Genomic DNA, 20,036 nt, shown 5'->3' with positions numbered 1-20,036 from the left:
TCCAATGGAAAAATATCCTCAGGTGAGGATTTAAAAACAAAAGAAAGAATTCCCATATAACACAAGCTCACAAACCAACTAATAATTTTATATTGACCCCAGGACCACCACCCCCGCCCCCCAATCTACCAGCACTGCATTTTCTCTCCTCTGCTTTCTGAAGGATGTTAGAGGTCAAATTTGGGAAGTGCTGATGAAATAAATATCTGGGATGCTTATTAAAACCCAAAAGCCTTTTCATGTTATTCATGGTATTGCATGGATTAATAGCTCATGGGAATAGCTGGAACAATAAAATAAGTTACATGTTGCAATCCTAACATCTATGAGACTATAGATGTTAAGTACTACATATTCATTATATATATATATATATATATATATATATATATATATATATATATATATATATATATATATTACAATACAGAGTTTTATGGGTTCCAAAAAGAGAGTTTTATGGATAGCTGATTTAAAGTGACTTAACTTTATCAAGGTCTAAAACAAACATCCTAAAAACAAGATATCAAGACCAACAGGGAAAGAAAGAATGACGTTATAAAAAAAAAGACAGTCACTTTCAATGTCCTTGCACTGTGACATAAAAGGCTGAGTCTTCCTAATGACAATTACCGCCACCACCATCGTCTCTGACGGGTTCAACTGTGCCGAAGTCAGAATGCAGCCACAGCTTTTTATAAATCACTCCTCCACAGGATTACTGGACTGGAGACATTCACAGGAATGGGAAGAACAGCAGAGTTTTCATAAATGACCCTATCACACTTGTGAAAAGGTCAGTTCACTTTTGGGGGGCGCCTTCTTCAGGGGAGACAGGCTGAGGATGCAAAGGCGAAGAAGTTCTCTAACCACAAGCAGCACAACACAGGCCTCAGGCCACCCACTCAGTGACACAGCCAAGACAATGCTTTTCCCTCACAGCTTCCTCTCTGCGACACCCTCGAGTCCTTTCTGCGCTGTGGAGGGTAAGATATGGACATCCCTTGTTCTGGTTCTATAGACACGTTCTACATTAGCCCCTGCCCAGAGAGCACCAGCCCAAACAGCTGCCGCTGCTTAGACGTGGCCTGACCTTCAAGGAAATGGGCCTCAAGGAAGGGGGTTCAGGCCAAACCTCTGTCCTCAGGGGAATCGGTGGTGGAGCAGAGACTCAGCGGCAGAGAAGGGAAAAGAATCCCAAACATAATGCCCACTTAGAGCATCAGGAAAGGGTGCTCGGTGTTAGTCCTTGGTCACTAAGCCTTGGGAAAGTTCATGAAAACAAGCAGCCTTCCTCTAGGTCACACATGTCAAACACAAGGCCCGCGGGCCAAATCCGGCCCGCCAGGCCTTGCAATGTGGCCCGCACCGCGCTGTCATCACTGCACTCTGCTGCGTTCCATCACAATGACGCGCGGTGACATAGGAGGCTTGTGATCTCGCCGCCGGCCGCCTCGCCAGCCCCCGTACTTGCTATCTATTACGCATGTGCATAGATAACAAGTCACGCGAGATTCAGGGGGCGTGACCTATAGTCCGGCATCCGATGTGGTTGTGCGGGTGGCAGAGCAGAGGAGAGAGTGAATGTGCGGGCATAAAAAATACACAGCAGAAGCTGCCAGTTCCTGGCATAAAGTGCAGGCATAAAAATCGCAACAGAATCTGCTATCTGTACCCAGGTAGGCATTTATTGACTGACTTTTTTTTTTCTCCACTCCATCTGCCAAATCAAGCTATCCCTGTGCAGTTTTCAACTTTTTCCTTCTAACGCAGATTTCCAATAAACTACATCTTTTACTGCCAATATTGATCCCAAAATGTCCAGGAAAAGAAAAGTTGATGGTGAAGGCAGACAATTTAATGACAAATGGGAAAATAAATACATGTTTGTGCTTAGAGAGGGCAAACCAGTGTGTATATTGTGTTATGAGACAGTGTCGGTGATGAAAGAGTACAATATACGTCGTCATTTTGACACCAAACATAATGTTAAGTATGGCAAATATACTTTGGAAGAAAAGCATAAAATTGTTAAAGAACTAAAAGGCAAACTACAATCACAGCAGCAAATGTTTACAAAGGCTACAGCGAAAAATGATGCTGCAGTGAAAGCAAGCTTTATAGTGGCTGAAGAAATTGCCCGTACTTCAAGGTGTTTTTCAGAGGGTGCCTTTTTGAAGCAATGCATGCTAAAAGTGTGTGAGCAAGTATGCCCAGACCAGATACAGAGTTTTCAAAATGTCAGTTTGTCAAGAAACACCATTGCAGATAGAGTTCAAGAACTCTCAGGAAATCTATCATCACAGCTGGCCGAACAGGCATGCAGTTATCTCGCTTTTTCACTTGCTATCGATGAAAGCACAGACAACACTGATACAGCGCAGCTGTCCATCTTTATACGTGCTACGAAGACCGACCTCTCGGTCACTGAGGAACTTTTGGATGTAGCTGCCATGCATGGGACGACGACTGGTAGAGATATATTTGAGGCTGTGGAGAAATCTATAAATAATTTTAAATTACCCTGGGAAAAGTTGGTGGGGCTAACTACCGATGGCGCACCTTCAATGTGCGGAGAAAAGAAAGGCTTGGTTGGACTAATGAAGGAAAGAATGCAAAAAAGTCACTGCCACACACCCTTGATTACTTATCATTGCATTATCCACCAAGAGGCTATGTGTGGAAAAGTTCTGGACATGAATGACATAATGACCACAGTCATTAAAACTATTAACTTTATACGAGCACGTGGCCTGAATCATCGCCAGTTCCAGCAGTTTTTGCAGGAGGTGGGTGCAGAGCATGGAGACGTGCCATACCACACAGAAGTAAGATGGCTGAGCAAGAGCGCAGTCCTCAAAAGATTTTTTGAGCTCAGAGAACAAATTGCTCTTTTCATGGAAAGTAAAGGAAAGCCCTTGCCTGAACTATCGGATCCCGCCTGGCTATGTGATTTTGCTATGATGTGTGACATATGCGAGCATCTCGCCCAACTGAATCTGAAGCTGCAGGGACGCAAACAAGTCATCACGAAGATGTCTGAAATGATCACAGCATTCCAGCGTAAACTTCAACTATGGAAGTCCCAACTGGAACAGGACAATCTTGCCCACTTTCCCGTTTGTTTGAGTATCTCAACCACTATTTCTGGTACTTTTCCTTGCAGTCGGCTGGCTACCAAAGTTAGCCGTTTACTAAGTGAATTTGAGCGGCACTTCTCTGACTTTAGAACACAGCACTCAGGCTTTGACATCTTTGCCAATCCTTTTACAGTTGATGTCAACAATGTGCCCCATCACCTTCAGATGGAGATAATCGAGCTTCAGTCTGACAGTGGCCTGAAATCAAGGTTTCAGGATGTTGAAATTGAGGACTTCTACCCTCTACTGCCCCCTGACTCAATGCCAGAGCTCCGACTTCATGCTGCCCGTATTCTATCCATGTTCGGGAGCACCTATCTTTGTGAACAGATGTTTTCAATAATGAATCTGAACAAAAACAAGCACAGATCACGCATTACCGATGACAACCTCCATGCTGTTTTGCGGGTTGCTACAGCCCAAGAAATAAAACCGAACATTGACTCATTGATCCGGGGAAAACGGTGTCAGACATCTAGCCAGAAAACAAAACAATGAGCATTTTAGGTACATTCCAATATTACTGTTTTGCTTGATACCAATATTACTGTTTTGCTTGATAGCATGTGAGTTGGTTAACAGCACTGTTAAGGAAAAGATTGTTCCACTCATTTTAAATTCACATTTCTGGTTAACATTGTCAGTTTCTGACTGTTCAGTAAACCATTCGGCCCGCGATTTAGGCTGGATTTTAGATTTTGGCCCCTTCTCTGATTGAGTTCGACACCCCTACTCTAGGTACTCGCTCTGTTCTAATGACTTAAGGAGACCACTACTTAGTATCAGTGTTTGGAGGGAAAAAAGAAAGGCCAACAAGCTTCTTTCCACATTTACTGGATGGTGCATTCCAACTTTAGAAATGTAAAAAGAATTTTTTCATAGCATCTAAGCATTGAGGAAGTATGATAACACTAAGGGAGGCAAATTAGTACCAAACCCACCCTTTTCAATAAACAACTCAAAATTAACTTAAAAAAAATGAATACCCTTTAAAGAGTCAACAGGTTACCTGTGCAGATGAACATGAGGCCATAACCCATGAGAAAACGAAACCAGACTGACAACTGTCAGCAGTCCACTGGGTGCCCCTCTCTACCAAGTGATACTAGCGTGTCTAGTTCTTAGGATTTACGACAATTGTTTCCACAGAGAGAGGAAGAGGATGGGTCAGAGTGAGTACTCAGTGAGGACTGGTGGGAATGCTACATAGAATATTACTGTCATTTTGCAGATGCGTCTGTTCAGGTGTGAGAGGCTCACACATCCGGGGCCTCAGCTAGGATGGAACGGTCCTTGGTGTGTCGACACCAGAGTCCATGCTTCTCTTTCAAATCATCTCCAAAGGCCAGGCTTTTGGATCTGGGTTCTGGATCATGGGCTGCAATCTTAGGGCTTGAACCTGATCCTGCACACTTCCATTTTGAGCAACTGTTGCCCAAGGCCTAGCAGCTGATAGCAAACACTAAGAAAATTACAATAGGGAGTGAATGCTGTGAGGTCAGGCAAGAACATTCCCCACCTCCAGTCTGTCTCTGACTATTCTGAAAAACCAGAGCTGCCCTGAAGTGCATCCCTGTCAAAGGCAAGGAGCAGACACAGTCTTGAGGGGTTGGTAGGAAGTATGAGACTGCTGAACACACCAACCCATAACAATTTTCCCACTGTGCCCAGCTGGAGCCCTAGGTTCAAAGCTCAAGCAGTACTCCATTACAGGGTTAAATCTCTGGGTGATGGCCAAAACACAGAGTGTCCCCAATCCATCCTTTCAGCTACATGGTAATCAGCAGTTGCAGGTTCATTTAAGAACTTAACTCGGGCAATAGCTGAGCTGCCAGGGTTGGGAGCTCCAACCATTTCTGAAGTTGGTAGAGATCTGTGGTTAATGATATTCTTCTCTGGTCTCGGGTAGCAAGAGTGGCTGCACTGGCTGTCCACTTCTTCCCGAACCCTCACCGCAAGCCCGGCGAGTCGCCATGATGAGCCTATCGTGGCTTCTTTCCCGCAGAACATGGCCAAAACAGAGAGGAGGGCTGGTGCAGATGAGATAGTTCTATTTCTCTTCTTTAAAAGGTTTGGGTATATTTTTCCCTATGTCTTATTTAGGGGGCTAATTCATCTAATTTCCATGTACCCTAAGAACCAATAAATTGCAATGAACCTCAGAAATGGGAGTTGAAATGCTGTCCAGCTTCCCACTCAGCACAGAAAGTCCTGGCTACCACTGTTCAGATAGAAACATACCATCGCTTAGTTCTGTGATGACTTACAGCACAAGGACTTCTCCATTTTCAAGTGCTAATTGCTAGACATCTTCACCATGCTAAGTCAAAAATTCTGTCCTTCTTTGTCTATCTGTCCTCAGGGACAACACGGAATCAGTCTACATTCAGAATGACGACTGTCTTTTTCCAAAGCTTCCTTAAAATTAAACAACTCCAGCTCCTTTAGCCAGTTCTCCGAGCTCAATCGAATGATACTAATCACTACTAACCTTGGAATACTCTCCAGTTTGTGAACATCACAAAATGTGGGGTCAGAAGTGAGTACCAATGTGGATGTGGTCCAAGAGTAAAGGCCACAGGGATGGGACCACCACCTCCAGAGGCTGTAACAGAGCTGGGTTTCCTTGTGTGTGTTTACAGCAACGCCACAACGTTAGTTCCTAAGAGCTGTCTCTTCCATTCTGCACCTGAACAGTTAACATCTTCTCACACTTTCTAGATTGGTCAAGATGAGAAATATGCAATGTTCAGGTGGTGTTGTATACTTCTCTGCACTAGTCCCTGGTGGCACATAGTACGTGGTCAATAAATAGCTGCCAAAATGGCTGAATGGATGAATAAAGGAATGAATAACTATTTGTTGAATCACTGAATGGAGGGCAAGATGAAGTAAATATGCAGAAAACCTGTTACACCTGCAATATCAGTACAACGTATGTCTTCAGTTTCAGAGATACCTTTTAAGCTTCTTTTAATAGGATTTAATGCTCGCAAACTCGAAAGGAGACTGTACAGTACATAAGAGTCTTAAATAAAAAACAGCCCATTGTGAACACTGAGGACATCTGCTAATATTTTCTCTACTAGAATTAACCTGTATTCATGCATTAAAAACTATAGCTACATTCACAGTACAGAGAAGTTAATGCAAACTCAAGGTAAGCATCTGCTTTTTGCATACAATTCTAGAATTTTCTTTTGGAGGTATGCCACTTTAGTAGAAATCCTGCCACACCTGGTCTGAGGAATGAATTTTATCAGAACTCTTTCAAGAGTCAGATGACATTTTCTTTTTCTCCTGCTCATAACACCCAGAGGGGCTTTTGAAGTAACAACCAAACCAATGCTGCAGATGTTTCCTAAACTAGGAAAACAGCCTAAATTGGAGTCTTTTTAGCACTGATAAGAGCCTACTTTGAATTTTGATATGGATCCTGATTTTCAACTCAAAAGTTTTCCTCCCATAATCACTTATTTTCTAAAATGTGAAAAGATCCATGGAAGCTAGGGTGTGCTGTCCAGAAGGGCAAGGAATATATCAGAGCTAAACCAGGTACAACTAGTACAAGAGCTGACCGCCAACCCAGTAACTCAAAGGAGACAGATCTTCCTTCTTCCCTGAACTTCCTCATTTCCAGTTCCAAATATGGGAACTTTCTGCTGACCTTTCTTAGGTATGCAAATCTGTAGATTTGGAAAAAGAGGTAAACTCTTAACCTTTCAAGCACTGGCTTGCTCTGAGGAGCCAGCAGGAATTGGGATAGGTGAAAAAAAGCAAATTTGAGTGGGAAGACAGTGTAGGAGGCAGAGCGACCACGTGATGGCACTGAAGTCTTAGGCAGTCTGGGAGCTGCAAGACCTGCACAGGCCGCGCCCTGGGTCTACCGCCTGGAAACCATGGAGACTCCCCAAGTTACTTAGGTGACCTCAGCTTCAGTTTTCACTTCAGTGAAGTGTACCAGGAGAATACTCCCAGCCTCCTAGAGCACTCATTTTCAAGCTGTGGTCCTCTGATCAGCAACATCAGCGTCACCCGGGAGCCTGTTACAAATGCATGTTCTCAGGCCTGGCCCCAGCAGCCTGGGTGTGTCCACACACCTTCCAGGTGATAATCATAGCAGGTCGTGTGTGAGTCACTAGATGCCAGGGAAATTCTAATCCTCCATACAGTTCTAGTATCTGGTTAACTTTTTGACTCAGAGACTGACATTTTTATATAAGCATTAAACCTCTCCCTGGCTCACCAGCAGTCCTTGCACAAGTTTACTGTACACAATCTGTACCTAGTACTGCTCGGGGCCGCCAAACTCAAGTCAACAGGTTTAAAACGGGTTTTTACAGCCTGATCACAGACACATCTCCATTCGACCGCACGTGCTCCTTCTGCTTTCCTAGCAAAGCCTGTGACAACCAGAGAGAATGCATGAGAAGCACCACAGCTCTACAACCTTTATGTGGGCCAAAGAAAAGAAGGTCTGCAGAAAGATTAGTGTATGTTTCTGTAACAAGTCTAGAGGGAGAGTTTAGGGTGGGGAGCTGTGAGAGAGACTTGTAATGTCCACAGAGTCCTGTGCCACCAAGGGGATGGGGAGTGAAGATGGAGGTGAATAGGGTGGGGGTGTGAAGGGGTAGAGGATGGCAAGGCATCATCAATCAAGCCATTCCCAGTGTGGCCCCACCTGTGAGCTCAAAGGCACCTTCTAGTAATTTGGGTGTTGTTCAGGCTCAGTCATGCTTATCCGGAAGGCAGGTCACACCAGCTGTACCTGGGTGCGGAGGAAGGTTGGACAATGGTGTAAGCAGCCTTGCTGACCCAGGAGACAGCACTCTCAGAAAGATCTAGAAGTCAGCCTAGCGTGACATGCAAACCGCAGGGAGGCGTGTCTGCTGTCTGCAGGCTGGCTGTGGAAATGCTCCCAAGGCTCTCGGATGTGCTTCCTGAAATGCCGGATGCTGCCCCCCGCTCCCCCCAGCATGAACCAGCGGGTCCCACAGGCTCATCCGACACTGGCAACGTGACCGCACAGGCGAGGGCGGAGGAAAGGACTGCACCTTGGTGCTAATACTCATTTACTCCCGCTGCCTTTGCCTCTGCTCAGGGGCAAAAGATGAGGAAGGGAGGTGCCCAGAGAGCACGTCCCACTTGCTGCCTTGTTGACTGCAGCCCAACACCATGAATCAAAACTCCATAAAAATCTTAATTCAAAATAGGGGTATGCTGGGGGTTCAGTTTCACCATCTCTACCACTCCTCAGCCAGAGCTCTCCAACCCCGATGCAAGGCGGCATTTTGGCTGCCCCCCAGGCCTGTTCTCTTGTCCCATCAGCTCCTGTCTCCTTCGTCACGATGGAGACGGCAATTCCTACTTCATCTTGGTCTCACCTAAGACCTTGGTACAAACTCTTGCTTGTTGATCAAAAGAGCTGAGAGGATGATGCCTGAAGAATATTTTTCCCTCAGTGTTCCCAATCTTCCCAGCCATCCTTCAGGAAGGAGAAAGGCAACCTTTTGGCTACTGATTCCTTGCCCCCACTTCCATGCTGACACTGGGAGCTGCTGCCCACAGATCAGAACCAAAGTACAATGTCTTCCAGTTACTGTCTGCTGAGGAAACAGGGCCCTTCGCCGCTCATTCTGAAGTCCGTCCCCCCTCCTGACATCCGAACACAGCGTGGGAGAGCCTGGCAGGCGGCCCGTATCAATAAATGTCAACCTTTAAAAAAAAAAAATCTCAATTCTAGACCCTGTTCCTAATTATCGTGCTTTAGAATCAGTACATTTTAAACCCTCATGTACTGTTTTTCCTAGTTTTGCTAAATTTTTCATTTGTTGTAACATGCTTCTGACACTATCTGGCTCCCTGGATACATTCTAATAATACCCACAAAAATACACAGTATATATTGCCATATAAAATCACAAATTCTTAAAAAACAAACAAAAGACCACAGAGGTAAAGAGAACCCTCTCATCCGTGCAGAGATGCCATGGTCTTGCCTGGCCTTCCCTGCACTAATCCTGAGGAATAAGTAGGAGGCTGCCACTTTCCTTTAGCTATTTCTGGGAGCTTCCCCAGACCATGCTCCTTCCCCAGGCTATGCTGCCTCCATCTCTTCCACCTTCCCATGCAGCTGGCATCCCAATTCCACACTCAGAGCTGGCCCTGCAGCAGGACTCGGGACCCGTGGTCTCAGGGAGAAAGCCATCGTCCCTAAGGGAAGCCACCACCACCCCCTCCGCCGGAGCGTGCTTCGGTGGCAAACAGCTACTGAACGACGGTTAGGCCAACCCCCAAACCTCAGCCTCATGGCAGGATGGAAATGCTGACGTCACTGAGACCTTTTCTCACTCCAGCCCTGAGGGAATCCGCTTTGGCTTTTTTAAGATGGCAGAAGCCAGTTCTTCACATCCTCTTTCTTCTTGCAGAGGAGGAAGAGATATTATCGCCACAATAAGGTGGTGCCAAGTCACTGTTTGCTGCTGCCCAGCCGCTTCCAGAAGAGGAACAAGTAGTGCTTAGGATGGTCCTTCTCGATGGCCTGCCGCCGCCTGGAGAGCGGGGGGTGTGGGCGCTGGGAGCAGGGAGGAGTGAGGGGAAAAGGAGTCACCACCACTATGGGGACACCATGTCATATTATGAGGGGCTGAGAGAAAGAGCAGAGAAGGAATGGGATACCAACAATTCATCTCTGAGAGAGAAATCATGAAAATGCCACCTGTGAGCACCAGCCAGCGAGAGCCCCTGTGTGACGGTAGCAGTGCAGGCACTCTGTACCTGCGGGATTAAGGAGGCACACGCTGGCCACAGGGACACAGCACCAGGTGATGTGCTGCAGGGAGACGAGGATGCATTCCAGCACAGGGAGCCTGGGGGAGAAGGAGCCGGAAAGAAGGGGCCAAGGTTCGCTTCAGATCTTAGCTGAACCCCAGAACATTGCAGACCTCAGTGCGCCCACCTGTAGCACTAGAACAATCCCTTTGAAGAGTTAAGTGCTGACACCACATGTCAATGAACCCCATTTAAGGAAATACAAAATCTCTCTCCACTGAAAGCCAACAAGCTCTCCATCAACCGGGCATCTTGGAGGGTGCCAGAGGCGACAGACCCACGGGCGCAATGCACACGCCCAAGAGGAGGCTGAGGAGGACCCAACACGCTGCACATGTATCCTAACATTTCTGTGCTGCTGGTTTACTCTTTAGTAGAGGGTGGGGGCAGATTTTGTTGCTAATCACCTTCCTTAACAAATCAGAAAAACGTTGACAGTGAGTGGGCACGTTTAGATGTTTGCTAGCACCAGCTTGTTCAGCCCGAACAGGTTGGGCAGGTTGAATATTTAAACAAAGGCGGAAAAATGCAAGGCATAAAGCAGGACGTGCTGTGGTGGGACTGTGGCCAGCACCTGCAGGTTTAAGTCTGTGATCTGACGCAGGTGACCAGGCTCGCCGCCCTCCTCCTCCTCCTCCACCTTCTCCTCCTCCTCCTCTTCCCCCTCCTCTTCCTCCTCCTCCTCCTCTTCACTTTAATACTATTGTATTATAATACTAGATGGGACACACTCAGGATCTGTTCAAAGTTGTCAAGACAGCAGAGAGGGCATGGTGGGAGAGGAGAACAGGGCACTCCAGAGCAGCGGCCAGCTCTCCACTCCTCCTCCTATCCCCGGCAAACACGTACCTTCCCTTCTGTGACCTAATTTCTAGCTCTCACAAATGCCAGGCTGTTCAAGTGTGGGCAAGCAAAGGTGCTCCAGACTGCGATGCCATTCATCAGTCTTACTTGGTACAACTGAACTTTTGAAATATTTCAACAAGATATGTCAAAGCCACCATACTGCCTGCATGCAAGTGAACATTTTTTTCTGCATCTGCTTAATCTCCAAAACAAATGAATAGACAACCATCGGCTCTGCCAAACAGAAGAGAACCTAAATTATAAATATCAGCATCCAGCCAGCCAAGTGATAATCAACTATTTAATTATGAAGCAGATCGTAAATTCGAGAATCAGTTTAGGTGAAAAAGGCCTCCCCGGTGTCCCGAGCTTGTTTATGAGAGAGCCCTTTGGCATAACTGCCCCCCAGAAAAAAATGCAGAGTCAAAGTGAGCACATTTTTAAAATATCCTTTTAAAAAAATACCCAAATTATTGTGACTGTTAAGGAATACTGAAAAAGAAAAAAAAAAAAACTAAGGGAAATGTTTTAGAGAATGTCAGCAAATACAATAAGAATCTGCACAGGAGACTGTCAACTGAAATGCGTCAACTGACAGCTCTGCTATTTTCTTATGCTTTTTATCTTATGTGAATAATACAATCCTGCGGCAAATCTCTCTGACCAGTCCTTATTTCTAAGTTGAGGAATAATGGACATACATTTTATTAGTTTCAGGTGTGCAAGGTCACAATTCCCTGTTTCCACTGACCTGTTCCTTTTCTCGGGGAATAATGATAGCTTCCTGAGCTGTGACGATTTCTAAGATGTAAAGAATTCTGAAAGGGACCACAAATGCTCACCTGTTGACATACATGCTAATCCACATAAGAAATGTAAAAACACCTCAAAACAAGAAATTCCTCCAAAAGGCATTCGAACAGTACAGATCTGCACACTTTGGTAAAAGAAATTTAGGCTTAAGGCACACAGCTACTTTACAAAACACCGTCTCAGACTGCTGGGTTCTTAGAACACAGCCTACGGACCCTCCAGGTTGAAGGGTACACAGAGTCTACTTCCTTGGTGTGTAAATACATTGCTTACCAGCATGCAGAAGGCACTGATGGGTTAAGTTTTCCTAGGGGAGATGGGAAAGGAAGGGAATTATAATCTGTTGAACATCTTACGAGAATCTGAGGCTTGGGTATATATCACAGCATTTAATTCTCACAACAACAAACTCTGTGAGCAAAATGTCACCCTGCGGAAGGTGGAGAAAGGAAGGCTCCCTTCGCCACCTTGGAGCATCGTTACAGGCCCGCCCCCGAGGGGAAGGCAGCGCTCTGAGGACACAGAGGCCGCCTCTAGTAAACCACTACTGAAGCTAGAACCAGAGCAAACAGGCTTCAATTCCAGTCAATGAGACGTAAAGAAAGGCTAACAACGTTTAAAAATAATCAAACAGCCTAGAATTATTTTTTCTAGTTAAAAAGAAAAAGTTTAAACACTTGTTAGAGAAATGTTTTTAAGCTGTATCTGAATTGTGTCTATTTCAGCGCACAGAGCACCGAATGCACAGACACTGCCTGGATGCCCAGCACACTGCCAAGCACTCACTGAGCACCACCTCGTCAGGGCTGTATGTCCAGGCCAGTTCGCAGGGTTGGGCTGTGTCTGTAGCATCGACACCTCATGTGCACAGCCCTCAACCATCTGTGCAGAGAGCTGCACACGTGGTCTCAGAGCACTGGCCACGGCCTCCTTGCAGTCACAAAATATATTTTCTCCCCGTGTTGTAGGTAACTGAAATGTTATTATATAATCATTTCCCCTTTTTAAACAGGTACTTCAAAGGAAGGAAGCAAATGTTCATATTGTCCTGGGTTGGGTGGCACACAGATTTTTATCCTAAAAACAATTTCTTCCCATGTGAACTAGCACACCTTCCTTCCCTCACAGGAGCTTGTCAGGGGAGCAGGACCTGGTGACTAAGACCTGTTTCACGATGGAGCTAGCTGACTCGAGTGGCCACCTCCACTCCCGAGAGGCAGGCGAGCACTGCAGCTGGATACAGCGTGTCTTTAGAAATCCGATATTACCACGACACAAGTTCCCAGAGCTTCCTCCCGCTGGGCTCTGAGGGTAAAGGAGCGACTATCCCCTTCCAAGACACTGCCCTGCCTCTGCTCCTGTCCTTTAATGCTGCCACCTGTTCAAATGCCCACGTTGGGCTGTGCGTGCCAAGGCTGGCTCCGCCTGTGCACTGGAGAGCGGCGCTAAATCCAGAGCCTTCGTGGTCTCATTTGTCACAAGTGGGTCGCGTTTCTGCGCAGCGAACGTTTCTTCCAGCACAGCAGGGACACACAAGCCTCTGCTCCTGGAGACTGTCCTCTACCCAACGGCATCCTCAGGCCTGTGCTCCTGCACTCAGCAACAGACAGAGCCACGGCTGCCGCAGAGGAGAGCCCGTGGCAAACAACGAGAGGAAGTGCCAGCGGTCTCCTCCCCCGTCGTCACCCTCACAGCACCACAGCAGAAATGAGAGCACATCCCTGCTCCCCAGAGGATGCATGGAGGAGTGAGTTAGGAAAGTTTGTTCCTGCCAGGGACTTCAGCGTGTTCTTACCGTAACACATGCTCCACAGCGTGAGTCTATAGTTTGTGAAACAAGGAGCAAAGTGGGAGTTAATTTCCTGCTTTTCCCAAGGCAATTACAGTTTGCAAAAACAAACAAATAAAAAACAGCCATTGCAGAGATAGGATTTCTTCCAAATGAGGTCTGTTTCAATCCTCTCTTTTCAAGTATCATTACTTCTTCAAAGCTCTGCAGCCTCGCATTTTCCGGAAACTTCTGCAAATCATAAAGCTCCATGCCATTTTTCCTACATCCAGCTCTCCCAAGGGCGTGCCCTGGCTCAGTTTCCCAAGTTTGTTTTGGAAGACAAGCACCACTCAGTCCAAGTTTTCAACGTGGGAGCAACTGATAAAGAGTTCTGGGAAGTTAAAGCTGGAGCTGCAGTGATGTTTCCATGATACATATTTTGTACTTGATGGCAACCTGCTATTCCGATCTAAGCTGTGGTTAGATTTGGGATAAAGAATTTTCAAACCTCAAAACACAAAAATCCGCAGACAGGGAAGTGGCAACTTGAAATACTGTACCAGATATGGTAATAAATTGAGATGGTCTCTTCCCCAACCTTCTTCAAAATGAGCTCGAATTTACATTGACTCTAGTCTTCCTAGTTAGTAAATATACATTTACTTTTAAAATATCATTTAAATTTATTTACTACAATTAAGTTATAAGTTATGGGCTTTATCAGAGCTTACAATGCAACTGTCAACATGATTAACATAACTTAATATGCTACCTGATTCTGTGAAGTTTATTTTCTTTTACTAATAATTCTGTTAGGATGATTATGTGCTGATGGCCCTCTCATAAAACTAAGATACAAGAAACTACAAAAAGACTGACCCGTGCCCTGGCCGGGTAGTTTAGTCAGAGCACCATCCTGATATGCCAAGATTGTGGGTTTGATGCCCAGTCAGGGTACATCAAGAATCAACCAATGAATACATAAATAAGTGGAACAACAAATCAATCTTCCTTCCTCCCTCCCTCCCTCCCTCCCTCCCTCCCTTCCTCCCTCCCTTTTTCTCTCTTTCCTTCTCTCTCTTTCTCTTCTCCCTTCCTTCCTCTCTAAAATCAATTTAAGAAAAAGATAAAAAGACTGACCGCATAAACAAAGATATCTAACATATCCTCATAAAATGACTAAAAGAAATAAAAGTGAGTTGTTCTATATAAAAGTGGGTGATTACAATGAGTACATCAATATTAGTTTAGAATAACCTGAACCTGAAAAGGATGGCGGTCTTGGGGTAAGATGCAGAGCGAGCTCCCGAGTGCTGCAGCAACACAGGTCCGGGTGGAGCCCAGACCTGTCTCCCACAGCAGCTGCTCACAGTAAACACCAGCAGGCAAGGCCGACCTGGAGGAATGTGCGCACGGAGATACGTGTCACATGTGCATGTGCTGATGACCTTCAGAACGGGGGAGGGGTGCGCAGGAGGCTGGGGCAGGTGAACTACGTGCTCCTAAACCAGCCTAATGGAACTGAGCCTCATAGAAATGCATCTTCAAATCCATACACAGGGAATCCTCGGCACCCAGAGCCCAGCATGGGCTCCGGAGCCCCGCAGGCAGCTCTGGCTCTACTCAGTCCTGCTGGTCCTCAGACCTCAGGCGGTAGAACCAACAGAAGGAACATGAGAACAAGAACTCTGGTCTTCAGCACAAAATTCATAGTCCACTGACTTCCTTCTATGCTTTCAAAATCAGCCAGGATGCCGCTAATCAGTTTGGGTTTTCACGCCTGTTTCATTCCTGCACACATGTCCCGGGACAGCTCTGGCCCCTGATTAATGTAACACAGGTATGTGCTTAGGAGAGATCTCAGCTCGATTCTGGAACAGATCCACCGGGACAAATAAATCTAACTACTCTCTCCGGCACATTTTTGTAGCTGTTTTCACACTTTCAGAATTTTCCCCCCAAAAGTACAGTTTCACCAACAAATGAAGATGGTAATGATTATGATTGATTACCAAAAAAACAAATATTCTTTTAACCCATTATCTGCAATTTTCTGCAGAGAACATAAAATAAATATTGTGTGATAAGCTCAAATATGCTAAATAATTGCTGTTATTGAAATTACAGATTTCATATAGCAAGAAGCAAAACAAAGACAAAACCACCTCTGTTTATTCTCTGGCATTCCATGAATGCTTACTGGTGCATTTTCCCTCAGTGGCACAAACAACATTAGTGGCCATTTATTATAAGTACTATTTAACAAACGTCATCCTAAGTGTTCTGCATGCGTTAGTTTATGAATCCCCACAACGTTCCCAGGTTAGGACAGATATCACTGCCTTCTACGAATGAAGTAACTAAGACACAGAGAGGGTCCAATAACTTGTCCAGGGTCACACAGCTAAGAGTGGCACACCACCCACAGATTATCACAAGGGTGCCTTCAATGCTGACAATACAAACTCAGAAACACACCCCTATCAGAGACATTTCCATAGTACACTGCAGGCCTTCAGAATGCTATCACAAACATTATGACATTTTTTAGCATAAGTTCTAAATAATGTTTTACTATGGCATTTTGTTAAAGTACGGAAAAATTAAGCAATTGCTACAAAGTTCTGCAGAATTAGGACTAGCACTTGGTCCCCAACAATTAGTCCTCTCCTCCAAACCAAGAAGATGCACAAGTAAAATCAGCACGGAACTCCAAATTACACAAACATACATCCCTAGGGCCTTGTTTAAAAAATATTTATAAACAGTAATTTACCAACAACTCCAACCTATGCTATTCATAAATGAGAAATGTATATTAAGATAATATCAAGGGCTGTGCTATAAAAAATTCAAAATCATTTTTAAGTCTATCCATGTACTAGTATACCCAAACAATACAACACACAAAAACTTATGGGATGTAACTAAAGCAATGTTTAAAGGGAAATTTATAGCTGTAAATGCCTAAAAGAAAAGAAGTACTCAAATAAAAAACCTTATCTTCTCTACCTTAAAGCATTGGGAAAAGAGCAAACTAAACCTGAAACAAGCAGAGGAAAATAATGTTTACAGTAAAAAATTAATAAAATAGAACACAGAAAAGGAAGAGGAAAATCAATAAAACCAAAAGTCATTTCTTTGAAAAGACCAATAATATTGACAAGTGTTGAGCTAGACCAAGGAAAAAAAAAAAAAATAGAAAAGGCCGAAACAGATTTGGCTCAGTGGCAAGAGCGTCAGCCTGCGGACTGAAAGGTCCCAGGTTCAATTCTGGTCAAGGGCATGTACCTTGGTTGCTGGCACAATCCCTAGTTGGGGGTGTGTAGGAGGCAGCTGATTGATGTTTCCCTCTCTTCGATATTTCTAACTCTCTATCCCTATCTCTTCCACTCCGTAAAAAAAAAAAATCAATAAAATATATTTAAAAAAATAAAAATAAAAAAGACTCAAATTACCCTATATAATAAAATCCTAACGTGCTTACGTGTCTGGTCATCCAATGACCAGTCAACTGTTCAACCAATCAAAGTGCTAATGATATGCTAAGGCTGCTCAACCACTCACTATGACGTGCACTGACCACCAGGGAGAAGACAGTTGACTGGTCGACCAGTCTCTAGGACATTCACTGACAACAAGGGGCAGACACTAGGACCGGTCCAGCTGATCAGGACAGAGTGAGATGGGCCAGACATGCCCTGGAGCCCTCCTGAGGCCCCTCCCCAGCCCAATCACTCACTGGTGAAGTCCCTCGGCCTGGCCTGCACCCTCTCGCAATCTGGGACCCCTCAGGGGATGTTGGAGAGCCGGTTTGGGCGCGATCCCGCAGGCCACTCCCCTTGGGAGGGTACCAGACAGACTCAGGGCTCATGGTTGGCGAGTGCTGCTGCAGCAGCACAAGCCTCTCACAATCAGGACTGACTGGACACAAGCACATGGCAGGCACAGAGGGCCAGCATGAGTGAGAGCAGCAAGTAGAACCTGAGCTGATCCCCACAGGCCACCCAGAGGAGCCCCAACCATGCACGAATCTGTGCATGAGGACACTAGTTAAAATAATCAATGAAAGACGATACAATGCCACTCATTTCACAGAACAAAAAACATTATGGAGGGATACCATGAACAACTGTATGCCAACCAATTAGATAACTTATAGAAAAGACATCAACTACTGGAACCAACTCAAGAAAAAATAGAAAATGTGACCTATCACAAGAAATTGAATTAGTAATTTAAAAAACTGCTCAGAAAGAAAAGCCCATGTGACTTCATTGGCAAATTTCACCAAGTATTTCAAGACTTAATACTAAATCTTCAGAAAGTCTTTGAAAAAAGAAACAGAATAGGAGGAAATATATTCTGACTCACTCTATTAGGCTTGTACAAAAAACAGATAAGGGCATCATAAGAAAAGAATGCTACAGACCAGTATCTTTCATAAATACTGGCAAAAAATTCTAGCAAATCAAATCCATCAATATATGAAAATAATTACAAATTGTGACCAAGTGGGATTTATCCCAGGAATAAAGTTAGTTTAACATCAAAACTTGACCATCTCAGTAAGATGCAGAAAAAGCATTTGACAAAATCCAACACTCTTTCATGATAAAAACACTCAGCATACCATAAAAAGAAAGGAACATCAAACTGATTAAAGGGCATTTATGAAAAACCCCACAACTACCATGATATTTAATGGGAAAAGACTGAATACTTTCTTCCTAAAATCAGCAATAAGACAATGATGTCCATTCTCTCCACCTATATTTAACAAACATTGTGCTGGAGGATCTAGTGAGGGCTAACAGGCAAGACAAATAAAAGGCATCCAGATTAGTTTCAAAGGAAGAAGTAAACGATCTCTATTTGCAGACGACATGAGCTTGTATACAGAAAACCTAAGGAATTCACTATTAGAGTAAATCAGCAAAATTGTAGAAAATGAGATCAATATAAAGTTCGAACTGTATTTTTATACACTAGCAATGCACAATCAAACAATGAAATTAGTCCAGCAGGTGGGGCTCAGTGGTTGAGTGTCGACCTAAGAACTAAGAGGTCACTGGTTCAATTCCCAGTCAAGGCACAGGCCTGGGTTTGCTCAATCCCCAGTGGGGTGGTGCAAGCAGGAGGCAGCCAATTGATGTTTCTCTTGCATCGATGTTTCTATCTCTCTATCCCTTTCCCTTCCTCTCTCTCTAAAAAAAAAATCAATAAAAAACATATTTAGAAAATAAAATTAAAAAAACAATTCCACTTACAATACCACCAAAAAGAATAAAGCTTAGGAATAAATTTAACAAAATATAAAAACTTGAAAAATAGTTGAAAGAAATCTAGTAATATCTACGTAAATGGAAAATATTCCATGATTAAAAATTTAATATGGTGGCAATGTCCCCAAATTGATCCTCACATTTTTCAATCCCTGTAATTATTTCAGCTGCCTTTTTTGAAAACAAACACCTGATAAGCTAGTCCTAAAATTCATATAGAAATGCAAGCAACTCAGAATAGCCAAAACAATCTTGAAAAAGATCTAAGTTAGAGGATCCATACCTTTCGATTTCAAAACTTACTAAAAAGAGACAATAATTAATATGTTAGCCTCAGGGAAGACATAGAGATCAAGGGAATAGAACTGCGAGTACAGAAATTCTTATTTTAACTCTTACACTTCTATCTATGATCAAATAGATCATAGATAGAAGTGTAAGAGTTAAAATTATGTAACTCACACCTATCCCATTTCACACCTATTAAGATAGCTATAATGAAAAAGACAGAGACAGATAGTAACAAGTGTTCACAAAGATACGGAAAAATTGGAACCCTCATCTACTGCTGGTAGGAATATAAAACGATGCTACAGCTGCTTTGGGAAATAGTGGGATAGTTCCTCAAAATGTTAAACATGGAGTTACCACATGACTCAGTAATTCCACTCCTAAGTATATACTCAGGAGAAATAAACACATGCATCCACACGAAAAACTGTTCAATAATGTTCATAGCAGCATTATTCATAATAGCAAAAAAATGGAAATGACTCAATTGCCCACCAACTGAAGAGATAAGTAAAATGTGGTACCCACATAATGGGCTATTATCTGACAACAAAAAAGAATGAAGTACTGACACATGCTACATACAACACACAGCAATCTTGAAAACATTATGCTAAGTGGAAGCAGCCAGTCACAGAAGACCATAATTATATAATTCCATTTATATAAACTGTCCAGAATATGAAAGTCCAAAGACAGAAAGTAGATGAGTATTTTCCTAGGGCTGGAGGGTGGGAAGTAATGAGAAATTATTGTTTATAGTTATGGGTTTCTTTTGGGGGTGATGAAAATATCATAAAATTGATTATAGTGCCAAAACCGGTTTGGCTCAGTAGATGGAGAGCCGGTCTGTGGACTGAAGGGTCCCATGTTTGATTCCGGTCATTGGTTGCGGGCACATCCCCGGTGAGGGGTGTGCAGGAGGCAGCTGGTCGATGTTTCTCTCTTATTGATGTTTCTAGCTCCTGTCCCTCTCCTTTCCTTTCTGTAAAAAATCAACAAAATGTATTTTTTTAAAAATTGATTATAGTGATGTCTGCATGAATTCTGTGAATATAC

The 20,036-nt window shown here is 44.0% G+C and overlaps 2 protein-coding genes across 10 annotated transcripts in view; one reads left to right on the top strand and one right to left on the bottom strand.

The window, feature by feature from the left end:
• LOC311618228 (histone-lysine N-methyltransferase SETMAR-like) overlaps positions 1 to 16,659 on the top strand; it is a 407,000-nt gene extending 390,341 nt beyond the window's left edge. Inside the window, exon 2 of the mRNA XM_084875612.1 lies at positions 16,619 to 16,659. The gene's annotated coding sequence lies outside the window, so the exon portion shown is untranslated. The remainder of the gene's footprint in view (positions 1 to 16,618) is intronic.
• The window catches only part of RREB1 (ras responsive element binding protein 1), a 142,311-nt gene that overhangs the window by 44,505 nt on the left and 77,770 nt on the right, over positions 1 to 20,036 (bottom strand). The gene's annotated exons all lie outside the window — the stretch shown is intronic.

Source organism: Pipistrellus hanaki (genome assembly GCF_964339955.1).
Source record: "Pipistrellus hanaki genome assembly, chromosome: 2".
NCBI classification, from domain to species: domain Eukaryota; kingdom Metazoa; phylum Chordata; class Mammalia; order Chiroptera; family Vespertilionidae; genus Pipistrellus; species Pipistrellus hanaki.
Note: the sequence above shows the minus strand (reverse complement) of the source record. Positions and strands in the feature narration are given on the sequence as shown.